The sequence below is a fragment of the Melopsittacus undulatus genome, chromosome 4 (assembly GCF_012275295.1).
Source record: "Melopsittacus undulatus isolate bMelUnd1 chromosome 4, bMelUnd1.mat.Z, whole genome shotgun sequence".
NCBI classification, from domain to species: domain Eukaryota; kingdom Metazoa; phylum Chordata; class Aves; order Psittaciformes; family Psittaculidae; genus Melopsittacus; species Melopsittacus undulatus.
In genome coordinates this window covers 70,669,868-70,687,050 of record NC_047530.1, presented here as the reverse complement: position 1 = coordinate 70,687,050, position 17,183 = coordinate 70,669,868, and the positions used below count along the sequence as shown (strand labels likewise).

Here is a 17,183-nt window from a genome sequence, read left to right as displayed (position 1 = left end):
ATCTTACTTTTCCAAGCTATTTTGCAAATTATTTTTTTTTCTCAATGTGTTTGTTATATATGATGTGCTCAGAAAGAAGAAAAATAGTTTTATGAAACCACATTTTAAAGTAGTCCTTATTTGCTTTTACTCTGATAAAGGGAAAGCGTTACCAGCTTTCTCTTGTAACACCAGTTTATCCTTGAACAGCACTGGAGCAGAACCTGGTAAAGAAATGATTCCTTCTGGAAAAAAATGCTCATTTCCATACTGAGTCTCTTTTTATGTTATAGTCTTAGTTAATTAACTGCAATGGATTTGTATGGGCAATTAGCACACAGCTTCTGAATTCATCCTGTGTCTGATCTCAGCCATCACATAGAAGTGGAACGTGTAAATGTGTTTTAATCACTATTGTGATACTTACTGCAATGGAGTGTAACAGCTCTCTGATGTGTTTGAAATGAAAACCTGACACATAGGCCGTACGAATTTCTCCAAACCAAAATGCTCCAGGCTGTTCGAGGAGATGTGCCTTCCCACAAACCACCTTTTACAGTGTTTTCTGTCTTTGAATGTGAGCCACGTAAAAAACAGCTACTATTTTTGCTTACAAAGAATAGGATGAAAATGCTATGTGTCCATATTCTTCACCTATGACTTCCAGTGGAATGCCCTGTTGCACAGGGAAGGTGTCTGCATTTTCACAAGGCTTTTTTGAAACTCCATGTTAGGCACAAATAAAGCTCTGCTAAAATTTCTCTCCTTTTCTAGTTCTTGAGTCCCCAGTGTTTTTGTGCTGGGACAGGAGCAGATGTTGGTAGCTTAGGTACCTTGTATTGCCAACCTGGAAGTGCTTGATCTGAGCTGCATCTCCATCTAGACAGAGAAGGTAAAAAAAACACCTGTCTGTCATTCACAGAGAGATTCAGTGTCTGGAGATGAGAAGGACCCAAAGTTAGTTTTTAAGATTATCCTTAAAAGATTATCTTATCTCTGCTTCCATAGTTTGCTCTCTCTGGTCCTGGCAGGCTCCCTTGGTGAAGGTCTGTCCTCTTTCAGGGAATAACGCTGAATGGCTTATGCACGGTTGGTGAGGTGTGATGCACATGATTCTTTCTTCTCCTCGATAGCTTTTCCATGACTGACCAACTCATTGTAAGCCCAATGCTTACAGCTCTCCACGACTTGCTGTGAGTGTGCTATTTGTAGAAGCCTTTACCTAAACGCAATCAGTCCATTTCCAAATTATACACTGGCTTTAGAGATCATCACCATCCAGTCAGAACATTGCTGTTGTCGTAAGTAGTGCTGTACACACCTGATAGAGGAGGGAATACATCAATTTATATAGCAGAACTGCATAAAAGCTATTCAACTATTGTTTGGCTATGCAGTAGTTGTAATGTTTGTACAGCCAGGGCTGTCTGAGATCACAGGCATGTTCCTGTCTTGTAAGTCTTCCTTTAGGCTTGAAATCAAGCAGCAAATCTTGAAACTAAGTCAAGGTTGTGAAAAAATTTCCTGGAGTGTGATTAGTTACATATATTACACTGCTGAGTCTGAGAAAAGGTACTATCTGTACATACAGGCCTGGTCCTGATGAAATTTAGTTTATAAAACCTTAATTATTCTCTGCAAACTGATTATGTTTGAGGCTGATATCATCTTCACAACACTATGTCCCTTGGACATTAGTATGTTATAGGGAGGCAGTGAGGGACCAGCATGGGCAAGCATTTTCATGCTGATAAGGGCAATAACAGCTGAAAGAGCAGCAAGTTTCTGCCTGTGATGAAAACTCAGGAAGTGCTGCCTACCTTAGCTCAACAGAGCCATTTGTAGTGTTGGGACCTCTGTCTTCACAAAGTTTGCTTAATAGTGTGTAAAAAGAAGAAAATATTCCTAGTCCCAAAGGTATCAGCTATGGTTTTAAGGGTTGCTTGATGTGCTGGTCATATTAAACCCTAAACTGACTTCAGCTGCCTAATGCCTTTTAGCAGTTCCAGTTGCTTCATAAATGTTATGTATTCCACAGTGTGCTGGAAATGACACAGAAATCCAGAAGACTCAGACTGGAGAGGAAGTTAACATCTGCTTCACTGAACATTTTCTAAAATTTGAATTTTAGAACATAAAGTTTAACATGAAAAGTCGGCCTCTCTGAGCCCTCAGGAGGAAAATGGCCTGTCTAGGAGGCCTTTTGCTCGATAAATTCTGTTGTCCACTGGAGCTATTTCTCAGCTTCTCTAACTTTACACCAAAAATTTGTCAAGTTGCATAGAACAATTATCCAGCACTAGAGGTGTTAACCACTGCAGGGACTGTAACTGCTTGAAGACTTACATGATCATTAAGACCACATCTTGGGCTAAGTTCATTCCTATTCGAAGCCCATTAATTTTTACAACGATGAATTTCAATGAAGTGGTAATTGGTTTTTCCTCACTGTATGGAAAAACATATGAAACCGCTGTAAATTTGATCTTTCTGAGTTCAAGGGGCTAGAAAGACATCCATATGCATTAATAATACTGCAGTTGATTTAACGAAAGTATCACAGTCTAAATGAAGCTTTCTAACAATGCTGTCATTTTCATGTCCTGAGATATGCATGTTTAATGGAAAATAAAGATACCACAAGCTGTGAAAGAGAGAGCATGGTTGGATGCACTAGCTTATCCTATAGTTATACCAGCACTCTAATTCTGAATTGCAGCCCTGAGCAAAATAAATTGGGATAGGTCAGTCTTTCCTTCTTGCATTTATACACTGACAAAGTTAATCATGTCCACCTCCTAAATATTTGTGCCTTGAATAACAAGGGTGTGATTTCCAGGTGAAGCTGTAGGAAAGATCCACCAGGAAAGAATTGTTCAGATTCTGTTTGCTCTCTTTGTGATACCTGTTGTCCACTGTTGACAGCAATGGCATCTAGGACCACTGCATGGTACTGTAGAAATCCTCATTTCTGCCCATAGGGAAGTCTCAGTTAGTTTTCACACTGCTGCCTTCTTGATCTGATATGCACTGATATGGAAGAATGCAGATAAAATATTTGAGAATGTATATCTTGTCAAACAGTGAGCTGATGACCCCATTTAAAACTATTTCATTTATTTTGCTACAAAGAGTCTGCTTTCTATCAAAAAGCAAAGTTATATAAATAAGGTGCTTCAACTAGTGTCTGCCCATAGTTGTGGTGGTGGCAGGTCCTTCATGGAGACTCCATCACAGAGCACATTCTCCCAGTGCCTCTTTTGTGTTTTCCTGGTTATCTTGACTTCATGCTGGGATGAGAGCATGCACAATTATTAATTCAACTTGCAGGAGATGTAATCTGAGTATGTATCCAGGTTTTACTAATTTGGCTTGGGGACTTTTATATTTGTTTTTTATATTTTTTTTTTTGATACATATATGTGTACATGCATCTATATACATACATTGATACAGGCTATAATGTAAGACCCTACCTTTTTGCCAGTGCAGATACGGTGTTCTTAATTTTTCTGTTCCAATCTCAATAGCTTTTCCTAACTATATGAAAATGCTGTGTTTATAAAATGGATACTTCAGTGGTCTGAAAATTGTCTGATCACAAAGTCAACACTCTCATTTCCCTTGGAGATATTTTATTCTGTTCTTTAAACTGTTATTTACATGCAGTAGTCTGTGAATGTTTATATATAATAGAAATACACTAATACAGAAAAATGAGCTACAATCTTGTGACGCGTGAAATAGTGGAGATTTTACAGTAGATTTATTTAAAACCATTTTTTTCCATTTTCAGTTTGTTACTAAATATCGTTTTCACTAGTTATTTTTGTTGTTTTGAATAGCTACTAGCAACAGCTCCACAAAAGCAAATTTGATGTGTTCATAATGCAAAACATACCATGACCAATTACATTGCATTAGTGTCATATCAAAATAAAATAAATCATCATACATACATACAGATCAGAATTTGTTTATATGGCTTCACATAGTAATTAATCCACAATTTTCATAAGATTATTATATAGGTGTGCCAACTTCCTGTACTATATAGCAGCATTTCCTGGGGATTATTACAGAAATTTATAATGAATACTATATAATTGTTTCGAATTTAATTAAATGTTAGTATGTAATAACTTTTTAACAAGGAAATATTAAAAATAAGTGCTCAAGTACAGCCCTTGTTGAAGTCTGTTAATAAATCTTCCCATTTAGATTTATTTTGATCTACATGCAGAGTGAATAGAGTAATATCTGATCAAAGCTTGAAATGAAGAGTTAGAAATGGCAAATGGCACCATCAGATAGGAAAACTGGATCAGATTAGGTCAAGGAAGAATATTACAGAATAGAAATTGTATAGAAAGCAAATGAAATATCACTGAAGGAAGTTTTAATGTGGTAAGTGGTTTTGTGTGCTACTGCACAAGAACTTTTTGCATATCTCCTACAGTGAACTGAAGGAAGTGCTTTTCAGAATGAAGATGCTTTTGTCCCACTTACCTACACAAGCAGAGATAAACAAGTAGGAAACCTGTATTTTGCACCTTCCAAAGTTTTTGAAGTCTTTCTAGATTTTTTGCCTACTTTTGCTTCAGTTTATCTGATGGGTTTTGGCTCGACTTCACTCAAACCTTTCGGACTTTTGAAACCAAAACTTTATTTGGATTTATGTGACTGTGCCTTTATCCTTCTGTCTTTTCTTCCTAGTGACTATTTTATGTGTGTATATATATATGTGATCAAGAGCAGTGCTGTGTTTGTACAGGGCTCAGAGAGGTGACTGAATATCCTTCTTTGGAGATCTTATTTTCTCTTGGCTAATTTGTTTTCTCATTCTAAAACATATCTTAGTGTTTCAAAAGAAAATGTATTAAAGTACAAGTACAATCGGTTAGCATTTCATAAACATGGTCGTGCCATATATGTGCAGTAATGGAGATGGTATACTGTGAAAACAGGCTGAGAATGAAGATGTGAGACCAAAACAAGGAATGGACATGATCATGTGAATGATTCTGTTAATGGAAGAATTAATTTTCTGCATGCTTTATATGAAGATTGAAAACATACCTTCAGGTTTCTTTGCATACATGCAAACTTGTGTGCTTGCTTTGATGGCTTGCTTAAATTCTTAGCATTGTGTTCAGTATCTTTTAAAATTATTCAAGTGATTCATATTGGGATGACAAACAAAGTATTTTTAGCAATTGCTGACTTAACTGCTATGAGCAGAATAAACTGCAGACAATGATGCATAATAGAGCAAGAACTGAGCCTGACTTTCAGACCCCAGGGTGATTTTGATGATTTTATGTTGCTAACAGATAAGCTGTAAAATGAAACCTGTAAGAGAGGGCTATCTTGGGAGCTCATGATGGGAGAACAGCAGATATTCTAGAGTTTGAGAGCTTGCCTACCTTTTTCTACTTATATTTTTTACAGTTCACTTCAGCAGATTCTTTATCTGCAGAGCACCTGTAGGCCTGCAGTTGATTTGTCATGTGGTGGAAAGTTCAGCTCATTTAGCTATTTCATTACTTTCTTGACTTTTATTATTAGTTTTTTCTGTCCTGTTACAAGTGTGTGTATGTGAAGGAAGAAATGGTAACTGAGCTACCTAGACCTTTAGTCACATAAGACAGCTCCTTCCCAAGAGACCCAGGAGCTGGGGAGGAAGCAGGGTAAGCAGAAGTTACTTTTGCAACAGACCTAAGTATGTGCTTTTTTAGTGCATATTAAAAATAGCAAACAAGTAACTCAAATCCTGAATAAGCAGTGTGGCTCTGAAACCCCATAGGAGATCAGCATTCCTGTAGTCAATTCTTGCAGTGAGACATGTGGACTCAGAGGGTTCACCTCTGCCTGTTGTGATCCTCAGTGCCCATCCTGGCATGTATGGAATGCCATTTATCAACTGTATGTAAGTATCTCCAGTGGGATGTTGCAGTCAAATTACCGTAAACAAAGGATAGGATGGAGAAGAATTCTTGTTTGGAATTCATGTTGTCCTTATGTCCCAGCTGTACTTTGCTGCTCTTTGCTTCCTGGCCCATGAGTTTCCCTGCAGCTACTGCCTTGCCTTCAGCTCATTGTTTGTGTAACCATCTCAGCTTCTCTCATGAAGTTTTCTTAGTCAAAGACAGTGGTGAGTGCTTGGGTTTCACACTCAGCTCCAGTGATGATGTGGCCAGGGTATGGTCCTGGGGACCAGGACTGGATGTCCACAATGGAGCACACTTGTCTTGCCATGGAGAATCAGCCACTTACCAAGTCATTGGGCCAAATCCTGCTCAAGCTCTGGTGAAACTCATTAATGTCACTGATCCTTGTCAATCCAAGCCACTGTGGTCTTTGGAAACCTTGAACTTATCAAAGGTGTGTAGCGTAGGAATAACATTTTTGAGAGATAAAACAGCAGATCTGACATCCCACCTGTTGAAAAAGTCCAGCACATTCTGTTCATCTACATGTGGTCCCTTCAGCCCATGAACGCAAAACATACTGGGACAATAAGCCAAGATGTATGTTCCTCTCCAGTACATCTCCAATGACCTTAGTTCATCTGACTTCTTTTAATAGATGCTGTCATTTTTGTACCTCAGTATCATTAATCCTGCTCATTAAGTAGTTCATTAGTTGCACTGATCCCTCATTTAATACATGCTATTAAAAAAAGAAAAGATAATTGAATTTAACTTCACAACCCACTTACAGATAAATAGACAGAACTCCATGGTAATGACTTGGTTTGCTTCTATTATTTTTTAATAATTTTTATAATTAGTCTGTGAATTTAAAATATTGCTCTCACAAGCAAAATATTTCCAAATACTGCAAATAAATGTGTAGTGGAGAACAAAATGCTTTAAAATGGGATGGTTTGAATTTTTTTGGCTTGGTGTCTGTAGGCAGCTTGAGATGATAAACCATACAGAATGTTTTTAATGTTCCATCCTGTTTTTGCTGATGCATACAGTTGTATTTAGTGTTGTTCAAAACTTGGAACATATATGAAGGGATTGTTAAACAAAACAAAATAAACAAAAAAAAATCCCAAAAAGTTTCATTTGGGAAGGTTTTCAAATTTTCATCTTAATAATGAGATTTTCTCACTTCTAGAAATCTGTATGCAGTTTTTGATATTTCTAATGAAAATAAAATCTAGACAGATTCTTTTACAGCCAGCCATCACTATAATGTATTACAGGGTATAATCTGCAGCCATGGGAGACAGAAGTTAAAGAAAAATCTCCATAGCAAAATAACAGGCTTTGGAAATGCAATAAGCCTTTGGTCAGGAGACTTTCTATTGCTCAAACTATTTCCATTATAAGCAGGTATCAACAAGTATGCAGATTTCTGATAGGTTGCTGTGTTTTAGAAGATTCTGATTAATGAATGGATGTACTATGAGTTGGTGAATAGTTTTAATCTCATTTATCTTCTAAGCAGGGAGGCATCTTATTTGGGGGGTGAAGGCAGAGAGGAAGAGAGCTTTCTGTGTTGGCAAGCGTTAGGGTACTACAGATTTGATTTTGTTGTGTTGTGTTCAACAGGAACTATTATTAAAGTCACTTAGAAACTGAATATTTGCAAATCATTTCATCCTTAATAGCAGCTGGCTATTCAAATCCCTTATGAAGCTTCGGTAATCTCATTTAGAACATTTAGGCTGTTACCATGTAAAATGATAGTGGAGCTTCACATAATAGAAAAAGAAATGTTTTATAATCCCTTCTATTGTGATGAGTACCAAACTCAAAAGCCTAAGGCAGTCAAAATACAGATATGTGTTCAATTTGCTATCTTATGTATCAACTAGCAAAAGTAATTTGTGTTTTATGTTGTAAAGCAGATGGATGAGAGCGTGGAAAGCCCCGTGAAGCTTTTGTTACTTAATACAAGTTTCAAAACTGCTCCACACTTGCTTTCCCCTTCGACAGTCTTCAAATTGCAGGCTTTTCCTCCTGGAATGAGATTTCATTTGTGTGCAGTATTCCAGGGAATGGAAACCACTCGTGATCCTGAAGTCAATTGTTGTGCACATCTGGATATAAAGGGAACTGATTATTTTTGCAGAAGAGCTACAGTGTGGGGATTTCCCAGCTTTTCTGAATTTGACTCTGTCAATTCACTGTTCTGAAAAAAAAACTTATTGGAAAAGACTTTTCCACTCATGCTACTCATTTTTAGGAAAAACCGCCTTGTATCCTTTTGGAAGGCAGAGGCAGGGATGGGTCTTTGATTTATTTCCCATGAAGCAGAGGGGTAAGGTATTTCATATGCAAGAAAGATGAACGTTTTTTAAATGAAAGAAGTGCAATAGGAAAACTGGTAAAATATTTTTGATCAAGTATCTCCTGTGTGCCATTCACTCAAATGCTGTGGATAAGTGTGGATAAGTCAATCCCTCGTTTCGAAGATGGTCTGTATGATGGAAAGGGAACTTTGTCATGGGAATGTTATCCTCAAAGGAAACGTCACCTTTTTCATGTAAGGAAATAATTCAAAAAGTGAAAAAGCATAATGCACAGGACAAACTAAATGCACCACTGATTTACTACCTCTATGCCATACTAGTAGTTAGTTTGAAGAGCAGTATTAATAAGTCAAGATTTGCCACAGGAATCACAGAATCCCAAGGGTTGGAAGGGACCTCAAAAGATCAAATAACAAGATCAGATTATGTTTTTATTTGCAATCATGTGGTTCTTCAAGAAAGTAGTATTTGCAAAGAAATTATATTCTATAATTGAACTTGCATATCACATTTCATTTGTGGTGCTGGAAGTGTTATACTTCATTAGCAAAAAGTGCCACTTCTTCTACCCTCTTTAGGTTTTATGAGCAGCAAGTGATGATCCCCTGGGAAGGGAGCAGCAGGCAGGAGCCCAATGGCTGTCTTTCTCCTGCCAGCTTGCTGGCAGCCACACCTGCCATGCAGCACCTCAGAAGGGAGCAAGCTGGATGCCATATAGCAGTGCAACTTGAATACATGCAGAGTACACTTTATTTTTTTTTTTACCTGCCATTTTGCCAGGCGATATCATTATGACCATAACATTAAGTAAAAAAAGAGATGATGAAATTTTGGGATGGAAGAATTAGAGTGAGAAAAGCCCATCTCTACTTCTCTTTTGATGGACAGGGTTTTTTAGTGGTGCTTGCATGGCGGCAAATTCCCTCTGTGTCAGCCTGTTTCAGTCACTGCTTACAATAAATGTAGTATTTGTGTTTTTCCAAATGAAAATAGACATAATTCAAAGGGCGTTCTGGAGATCACTTTATTAGAAAGCATGTGAATGTAGTAATGAGGAATGGGAGGACATCTCTATTTATCTTATTCCCTATTTTCTTTGATCATTAAATGCTTTGTAACTCCATCTCCAAACTTCTCAACTGGTGTAATGAAATTAATTGGTTGCCTGTGAAAAAAGGCAGTGTTCGTACATCAAGGATTTGACAGCTGTGATCACAAATGCAAAGTGAATGCAAGATAATTTTGCTTTTCATCACCAAGCAGGCTCTGAAAGCATAAGACAGATAACGGATGTCAGAAATATCAGCAGTACCTGACTGCTATTAGGTTACATTTTTCTAAATGTAACTGTCAGTTAGCAAGTTCTACAGTGACATGTCCTGTATCTTCACCTCAGTTTTTTTCATTCCCGGCTGATCGCTGTTGTTGGGTAAAACCCGCGGCTTGCTGTCATGACATTTCCCTTTAGCTCACAGACCATTTCTGTTTCAGAAGAGAGAAGGCAGCTCATGACATGGCATCCCTGTGGCTCTTCATTCTGCAGTGGATGTTTGGCAGTAAATGTCTGCTTTTTCCCTGTGTGTTTCTGCACCTGCAATCACTGCAAGTTTGACTTTGTGTACAGCTAAACAACAGTTGTGGCAGTGGATATATTACTCCTTAATGTAAAGCTTTCTTTCTCGTCAGCCTGGAGCGTGTAAACTGTAGCTGTTTTGACTTTGACTTGATTTGGTTAGCTCTTGGATTGTTTTCAGTATGATTTTGTTAAGTAGTAAAAGCTGTAGTATAACACATCTTAGAAATGCATTGCTGCTGGGAGAAGTAAGCCTGCTAATGTGTGTTTTCACACCCTTGGGTTGGTTTATCAAGGAAGGAAAATACTGTTTGGTTGATGAGCCTGATCCACATTCCAGTTGTGTGTTGAGAGGGATTGCTAGAGGAAAAAGAAATGAAGGTCTATGCTAAGCAGCATTATAAAACTATTGCTGATGTCCTCCCCAGTGCTGAAATGGGATGCATTATGTGAAACACCCAGCATGTCTGTGCAGAGAGGAAGGTTTGGAGTTGGGTAGCACTTTCCTGATGGCAAGTTGTTTTGATAGGTGACCTACGCTGCAGTGAATATAGTATCAATCTTCCTGGCACTGAAGTCACATTGTTTTTTAGATAGGCTAAGATCTATGGAGACAGAGAGGAAAGGGGTAGAAGAGCTTTTACCAAACTTAATGCTTTTCACATGTTTTAAATATGAAACATGAGGTGGAAGATGTGAGTGCTTGTTGAGGGGAAATTAGTGGTAAGTGGTATGCCTGGGCTGGAAAATGGAGAAATTAAAAATTGCTGAGATTGTTTCCATAAAGTTAATGTCAGTATACTGTTAACAGACAACACTTAGAAAAACACACAGACAGTGCTGAATGCTATGGCACAAGACAAGGGATGTGATTCACCTTGAACTTTCTCTGCAGAAGAAACTAGCAATGGACAGGGACCATCACAAGTGAGCTAGAAGCTAAAAAGATAATGGACCAGATCATGAAGTCCTTAAAAATGATGTCTGCCTAAACCATTTGAATCATACAGTGATTTAGTAATGGTGAAAAATGCCCTAATAACAGGACTTTCTCCCAGTAGGCTAAAATTGGAGTTGCGTTGCTTGAGAAATAGTTTGTTGCCGCATCGTGAAATACCCAGTGTTACTTTTGAAAGTCTGTCCTCCAGTGATAGCTTTTGCTGTGAATCAGACATTTTTACTGCTACACAGTGAGTTTCTCTATGTTGTGTGGCGGCAGCTGTGACAGCAGTCTCTGGGGTTGCACAGTAGAGATGTGTGGAGGTGACATCTACTGCATTTTCTCCTTAAGCACTGGCTCTGGATCACAGCTCTGTGTTTTCATTGACTATGACCTATACTGATAGTTGAGGACTGGATGTGAAGAACCCAGCAGAGCAATGTTACTTCCAACCCAGCCAGGGATGTGGGAACTTCAGCCTCCAAAATCTCTTCAGCCTGGTTTTCACAGCTATTCCAGGGAAAACGTATGTAATTTCTGGTTTGTCATAGCAGTCAAATAATTTTTGGCAGTGCTGTGGAGGCACCCAGCCTACTTTTCTCCACCAAAACCTACTGAAGTGTCTAAATTTGCTGCAGTTAAGCTCTCACCTGCTCTGCAGGAGGACTGAAATCCTCCACCACCTCAGTCTTGCCCTTATGGGCAACAAAAGCAAATGTCAAACCTTCAAAATGCATAAAAGTTTGCTTCTTATCTTTGGGTTTTAAAGATGCTCAAGCATTGACTGGACTATAGATCACATTGTCAGCAACCCAACATGCAGGTGACAGCACTTGGTGACCAGTGAGCCCAGGGAAACACTGATTATTGCCATTTTTCACTCCCACACCTCTCTGTGGAGCAAGGGTGAGACCTGGGCTGTTCTCAGGGCAGGCATGTGGCAGTGAGCTTTTTATCCTTCTATGAACGGAGAGACAAAATCTGCCCTGTACCTTGTAATTAATGCCCTCTCGAGAAGGGAGGAATTGCTGTGAAGACACGGCTCTCAAAAAACCTTATAGAAATAGGTAGGACAAACAATAAATACTGTTAATCCAGCCCAAAAGGAAGAATTTCATCAGGTCTCCAATGGGCTTGTCTCCATAGTAGTATTTCATGTGCACCTGTGGCTCATCAGGAACTGCTAAATACCATGACAACAGCCTTTTTGTGTTATTGCATGCCTCTGGGATGTGTTTAGGAGGTCTTGGTGCACACTAAGGGCTTCACAGCAAAGCTTGGGTGTCATTTAGGAGGGAGGGAATCGCAGCTCATTCTGGCCAAGGGTGCAAAATACTAGCAGCAAAGAGAAATGGTCTTTAAATAACGAGTTAAACAAAAAATAAGGGGAGTAAACTATAGAAACGTGTTTGCAGATATTATGCTCTGAGTCATCAATGCCTTTCCCTCCAAGTGATTCATAGGGATCTCATTAAGAATTTATTAAAAGAGTACAGCCTTGGTCTTAAAATGCAATTTCCAGAGGTTAACACCTAGGAAATTCTGTGCTGGATGGTTCTTAAGTTGAACAATAATGTTATGATTAGATCAAGACTACTTAACTGATCGGATACAATGTATTACTCCTTCCAGTAGTGTGATGGAAATAGGTGACAGGTCTGCTTGGAAAGAGTTAAAAACCCTCCCACTGACTATAAAAAAGATGTCAGTAAACTATTCCTGAATCCTTGGTTTGTGGTTGCTTTTTTCTTTGTTTGCTTGTTTTGCTTTTATTTGCTTTTAATTTTTCTTGGAAAAAAAAACAACAAACCCATGCACACAAAAAACCCAACCCAACAACCAGAACAAAACCACCTCTGTGTACTTCTGGCAGTGCTTCTGGTATTCTAGGAGTGATTCCTCTTGTGCTTTATTAACAAATTAATTAGAGAGGAGAACTGTAAGACCCAGTGATGCAGCTTGTCATAATTATGCTGAGGAGCTTAAAATACGCAAACCTTCCCAAATTAATTGCACAGTTATTTCCTATATGAGTAGCCAGAATTAATCATTAACCTAATCATACCCTTTCCAACATTATTTCTTTGTTAAAAATTAGTAATTTTAATTGGATAATGAGGTGCCAGTATGACTCATGAATTGTGCATTACCCAAGCTAATAGGAAGAAAAAGGAGCTTACACAAGTAACATTACAGATGCTGTTACAAATGCCTCCACAGCAAACATTTCATTCTGATAAATTCTTAATTTATTGCAGGATGGCTTTTGAATTTCTAGAACATTTGCTGTATGCTATCATTTTCCCACTTGATGTTCTTGTTACCTAATTCTTGTGAGCTTAAGGGTGAAGCTCAAACCCTTGGACAAGGCCCAGTCTCTAGTTCTGGGTTTCTCAGCCCTTCTCTGACAGCAAAATAACATGAGCAATGGGTACGTGTGAGATTCCTGGATTAGCAGATTAGCACCAAATCCTGAGTTTGTGAGAGGATGGAAATAATTTAATTATTCCAGAAAAAACAAATGCTCTAGCCTCAGAAACCTGGAAAGTATTGTTGGAGGGATATCTGGAGAGAGTAATTAATAAAGAAGCCTTCATAACATATTGATCAACATTGGAAATACATTTTATGTACAAACAGAAGCTGTACCATACTACCTGAAATGAGAACTTTCTTACCTCTCTCTTTGTGAAGAGGTTGCTGGATAACATACAAGAAACCTACAGTGATACAGAACCATTTGAATAGCTTTCTCCAAGCTCTATAATGAGAGCAAATAACGGGCTAGGTAGGTGGCATTTCTCCTCTTTATTAAAGAGGAGTGGAAGCTTTATGTATGAGCTGACCCTAAAGCCCTTCTGTGATGCTTTTCCCCAGATTTCCATGCTCAACAGACCTCTTTCCATCCAGCTTTCCTTATACCAAATCTTCCTATGTACCAGATCAGTGAAGTACAGGTCTATCGCTCCTTATCTATGCCAGACCTGAAATCTGCTTGTGCACTGATGGCAGCTGCTGTGGTTTCTCCTTTCCTGTCTTGAGCTGCAGTGTCTACTCATCTGCATACCTGCGCCTGCGTCAGCCCTTACCATGTCTCCTGTGCAGCCATTCTGCTCTCATCACCTCTCTTGGCCTTGTCTCCCCTTGTAACACTTGTTACAGTAATTGCACTCTTTGAAGAGGATTAGAAATTAGTAAGCTAAGTAGATGATTATTTCCCTGCATCAAGCTGCATATAGGTTAAATGGGTGGGTGTACTCTGCAAGGAAATTCCTTACATATCTGATAATTGAAGATGGATATAGAATCTTTTAATGTTTCTGAATGGCTTTGTATGATTCTTTTTCAATATCAATGTATTTTTATAAAAGAACAGCCAGAAAATTCCATAGGAAACAAAAATTCATAGGATATCAGGATAGAGGTTTAGGAGCAGAAATCTTATGGGGGGCAGAACAAATTAGCTAAATCATAACCCCAGATTTGTATCATTCATGTGTACAAACTAGACACAATTAATGTGTCCTGTGCTTTGTTACTTTTTCTGCTTAAAATGATGTGATATCAAAACAGATATAATTCAAGAATAACCTGTTACCTGCTAGGACTCTATCGGGGCTCTCCCTGGTAGAGAGGCTATCAATTCACCACTTCAGTAGCAGGAAGTTTGTCAACTTTTCTCTTGGACTGTCAGTTACCTTTGCATCATCTCCAGTCCTAAGTAGAAACAGAGTCTGTTAATTAAATATTCCCCCACTGTTTAATTAAATATTTGTCCAGTGCCTGTGAGAAAACTGTGAACCTGCTGTGTGAAAACACGCTTTTCCTCACGCAGTGAGATAGCTGTTTCTCAACAGGGACCCTTTCAGTATTTGGAATCTCCTGTTTTATATGTGTGTGGAAAATACCTGTATTTTTCACAAACACATAAATGAGGTTGGTATATGCAGACCAATGCTATATCTTAACTGAGATCAGTCAATTCCGATGGAAGGAAGCCAGATGGGAGGGGAGCCTGTGTCCTTTCTGTCAGTGGTAGGCACAGTGGCAATATCCATATGAGACCTCTCACTCACAGAACAGTATTACTCATTTTTAATTTGGTGAATGGATAAAAGCAAGTGTGAGTGGTGAAGTCTGACATCGACTGAGTATCATCTCTACAGTATCTGTGTCTTCAAGATAGCTTGCAATTCTCTCCTGTACTGCTGCATTGCAGTTCTCATGAGCTTTTGGAGTTTTTTTTTTGGTGGGTTTTTTTGGATCAGGTCTCCCAGAGGAAACAGGGAATGACAGTTCCAGGCATTTTTCCTGCCACGTGATAATCTGAGTGCCAAATAAGCTGGTGCTCACCTAAACCCCCAAACCCTTCCTTATTTACTTCAACCCCATGCATAGTTGCTACTTTGATGTTGTGCAACTTGACTTTCCAGTTTTTTTCCTGTCTTAGTAAGATTATTGAATTATAACCACTGTTTGGCACGCTTGTGTTACCAGATAGCTTAATTTTGGATTAGTTTCAATTCTGCTGTTACTCATTTTGCAGAAAGAACAATGGGGGAGCTTAGGAAGTTCAAAATAAACAAACCCCCCAACCCCCAAAAAATAAGTCTCTAAAACTCTATGTTACAATCTTTTTCATTAAAGGTGTGTTTTCTAAATGTATTGTAGAAGATGCTTGCTTTTCTGTTTCCGTGCTGTCATTTCATGGGCCAAGTTCTGACAGATAAAATCTTCAGAAATCCTCTCACTATTTATTGTACTCCTGATTTGTGATTTGTATGGGTTTATGAAGAGCACAAGAAGTAATGGATTATATAAATTATGAGGCATGAAATGAAGGTAAACTAACTGAATTTGTATGTTAATCCTCTGGGCTGAGTGGACAGTGGATGGCAGCATAACCCCCAAGCTCAACTGCTTTTAATTATGAGCATGCATATGGCAAGGCTGTAGTTGAAGTTTCAGTGTAGTTTTACCACCTGCCATCTCAGCATTAGAAGTCATGGCATGGGCTGAAAGGCAGCATAGGTCTGGATGGAGAGACTGTGTTGCATGCACAGATGTCCACTCTTAACTGGAATATAAGCAGGGTATTTTGGAGTGCTGGAGGAATACTCCTTGACCTAAATTGCTCATTTTGTTGTTGTTGCTTTTTTGGTTTTTTGGAGGTGGCTTTCAGGACTCAGTAGAGGCAGCTGGGAGTTCTGTCCAGGTTCATTTCATGCTACATCAGGCTGAGGTTTCCAAGTGTTGAAGGGGAGCATCCTTCAACATGAAAGTGACAATTAAGTTTTTCAGGTAGGAAAAGGCTTGAGCTTTGTAACACAGTGTTTTGAAAGGAAATTTTGTATTTTGCACATACTATTCCCCTTTCTAATCATAAGGGGTAATTGATTACATAGAGGCCAGGATGTTGATAGCATTGCTGATGACTGAAGTGTTTGAAAAAGAAGGTCAAGATGTAAAAACCAAAATATCTCCAGTCATTTGCCTGCAGTGGTCTTTGCAGAGAGTCATGACAAGTGCATGGCCCTGTGTACCTGCCCAGCATCAGTCTGGAAATAACTATTGAAGTCCTTAGAAAACAACACCAGAAAGATGGAGATCAATCTCAACACTATGGAGTTCTCCCAAGCTTTATGAAAACAGGCTGGCAGAGGTAAGGAAGAAACCCTCTCTCTGGCATGGGAGAGAGGTGCCAGAGAGAGATGAGGTGATGTGCATCACCATTGAGAATCCACATCTAGAAGTTATAAGAATGACCCACAGGTGAGAAAAGCTAGGAGGGGATCATATGTATTACTACACATCACAGATTCCACCAAATTAAGCTTTCTGGTGGCCAGAAGGGCAGCCTCAGTGAAAAGCAGGCAGATAGCTCATCATTCAAAGAGTACAAAGAGCTGGAAAGTTAACCTTCATTATGAAGCCAAGCTTATTTTTTGCCTAAGATGCATGCTTTTAAGCTTTTCAGTATCACTTGGAACAAATGGAATAGAAATGTGTTATTTACGTATACTCTTCTAAATTAGGCGAACCCCATTTCAATGCAAACTCCAGGAGCTTCCCTTTAAGGTACAAAAGAGGAAATTTGTTAAATGGAAGATGTGAAAGGTGAGCAGTCTTACTCTCTGTAATGGACTGAGCCATCCCATGTGTAGGATTTATGATAGGCTTACTGCAAGAATGGAAGAGCCTTTGCTTGTACAGGGTAAGTTTTGTAGCATGACCTGGAGACCAACCCTTTACTCTTGTACCCCTAAATGAATTCCTGCATTGTCTCTCAGATTTTAAGAGTTATCTCTTATGAAAAGAAATGCCCTTTTTCTGAACATTCCGAGACAGTTCAAGGGTGTAGAGACAACAAGCTGTTTTTTCTCATCTTGCTGAAGATAGATATTGGTGAGAAAATACAGAGC

The 17,183-nt window shown here is 38.8% G+C and overlaps 1 protein-coding gene across 2 annotated transcripts in view; it reads left to right on the top strand.

Annotated features, from left to right (window-relative positions):
• Window positions 1-17,183, top strand: part of PRKG1 (protein kinase cGMP-dependent 1) — a 479,219-nt gene that overhangs the window by 215,101 nt on the left and 246,935 nt on the right. The window lies entirely within an intron of this gene.